Genomic DNA, 2,778 nt, shown 5'->3' on the forward strand with positions numbered 1-2,778 from the left:
AACCTTGTCTGAGGCATCCATTGATTTGATAAACATTGTACCTATTGGACAAGATACAAGGAGATTTATTAAAGTTATATTCCTCTAATCTGTCCATCCATCACTCATGATCGTGCACCCTATTTCTACCCATGATGAACGAAACTCAGATAGCATAAGCACGACATCTTCAACACTTTCTAATAGCAAACTTTTCCTAATGCTCTCTAATGAAGGAGTTTTGAACCCTGGACCTGCAACAACAACTGCATCAATCATAGCTTACCAATAAGGACTTATGGCACAGTTGAAAGGTAGGTCAGAATAGTACCAAAATTTAGCAATGACATTCCTTGCTTGACTATGGATATTTTTTTCCCAACCAGTGGTATCCAAGGGAAGTTGGGATCTGGGTTTTGTGCCAGGAGAAAAAAAGGTGTTTATGTTTCCACCTCCAATGTTGAATGCAGGAGGATTCATTTTGCCTTGAGTTTGACTTGGACTTGGAGGCATGTGTGGGAAACTTGGGAACTGCATTGAGGATTCAACAGAGGGAGATGACAATGGGGTAGTGGAAGAAAAATTGTCAACTCAACTCCAGAAGTTCCTATTTCTTTTTTTTTCTTTTCTTTCTTTGCATTATGCCGAATCAACATATCAATGGCCAAGGTTGCTTGGTGTTTGAAATTTTCGTCAACGTTTTTGCAGAGACCTATATCATGGCTGGGTATTTGTGCAAGGTGGTACTTGAATCTATAAATGCCTCCACTACATTTTGCTTTGCAAAAATTACGAAGGAGATTAGGGTCTCCAAGAATCTTGTCACAATAAGCCCAAGTAAAGTCCTTCTCCCTCGACATTGTTGTTGTTTTGGACTTGTGCGTTTGCGGCTTTTGTTTAGATTTGGAGTTGTGCCTTCTATTTAATTTATCTCTTGTAAAATACAATAAAAAATCAAAATTAAAAATTCCATATATAACTTCGCAAAAAAAGGGTTGGTTTTAAAGGATATGAGGTTTTGTTAAGGATCAAAGAGGAGTCTGTCTAGCAACTCAAACACATTTTGACTTAATATATCATTATGACCTTGAAACACAATTAGGTATATATGAGGAAATTCTACCTAAAGGAAATATATCAACATATATTGCATTGTAATCTTGAATTTGCAAGTTTGTTTAGCATAAGAAAACTGAACCAATATATCAATAACAAATTCTGGAATAACAAAAATACCCAAAGTTGTGAATGCATGGTTAAAGCCTTTGAAGTCGACAAGACATCGACCAAGGAAGGAATGCTTGATGACTTGGTCGATGGTTGGTATGAAACCATTTCTTAGTGCATTTTTAAAATTTATTTAAGCCCCATTTATATGGTTGAAAAGTCATAACCAAATAAATATGCTGAACATTCGATTGTTGAATAGTGAAACTTGAAACTTGCCATTAAAAACGACATTGAAACTTCAATATAGTAATATACTTATTATTTAAGGCAAGTGCCAATGTACCTCGATTGTTGAATAGTGAAGCGGCTAAGCCTAAAGGTAACACACGTTGAAGGTGATGTGCAACTGCCCAAGGGTCGATATGGAGTATGGATAGAGCACACATTGGTGACCTCCCTATATGGAGTCTAGACTTAGGATCACCTTAACGGTTCCCCGATATTGAGTCTAGACTATTTAACAGTGAGTAGGGATTGATTACTGAAGGTATTGACGTATGATTTTTGGGCCTGAGAAATGAGAAATAAATTTTGGAACGACTGACATTTAGTTTTTAGCAATGCGGCATACCTAAACTTGAAAAACTTGTGCTCGTCGAGTCAAGGCTGAAAATAGAATAAATTGGAATCAATCGCAGGAATCTGCTTTAATCAGCAAGTCTCAAGTCAAACTTGCATTGACCAAGAGTTAAAATTGGTCAATGTGAGTTATATTCACAAATATTTAGATCAGATCGTTTGCAGAGTGAGCAGATTCCAACTCGTGATTAATCGTGATTGATTGGCGAGTCTTGTTTCACTGCTTGTAACTGAAATCTGAATTGAAAATAGGAGATCTTACAATTGAAACTAATTGTGAATTTTCTAAACTGAAATTGGCCCATCGACATCATTTCTATTTGTGGTTGGGCATGTCAACGGAAGAGATTCATTTTAAATCAGGTTCATGGAGAAAATATTTTATGGAAGATGTTTCTTTTATGTCGAGGAAGACATAGCAATATTTTTTATTAAATTTGAATAACAATAGTATCTACTCTATATCTCACATATATCATTATTTTTATCTCTTGTAACTCATACAGAAAGTGGGGTAATAGTGGACATGTAGCATTAAGCTCCACTCCTTTTAATCCAAAGTTCTGCATGCAAACCTTTGTGTCACTTGTACCGCAAAGCCTTCGTTGTAGAGTGTGGAGTTAACACCTACCTCTGCATGACAAAAGCTACACATACCTTTTGACTTGGTTTTTTCACCTTTTGTCCATTCTTTGTTTGGAGTCTGGGACAACAAGCTCCACATACTTTTTTTCCATACCTCTATGTGAGTGTAAATTTGCACATTTTCTTTGCTTCAACCAATATCAAAATAATTTGTGAGCTTCTTTCAAGGCATGAATACATGCTTCAATCATGGAAATTAGAAAAGTTTCTAAAGCAAAAAATAACGATGGAGTTATCCTTTTCCATTTCAAATATGTTAGGATTCTATTGAGAGTTTTTTAGAGATAATTATTAACCAGCCCTCTACTTTTCCCTTTTCCTTAATATAAACTGCATCTCTTATTA

The sequence above is a fragment of the Pinus tabuliformis genome, chromosome X (genome assembly GCF_031772625.1).
Source record: "Pinus tabuliformis cultivar Carrire ecotype Pingquan chromosome X, CPIR1, whole genome shotgun sequence".
Classification (NCBI taxonomy): domain Eukaryota; kingdom Viridiplantae; phylum Streptophyta; class Pinopsida; order Pinales; family Pinaceae; genus Pinus; species Pinus tabuliformis.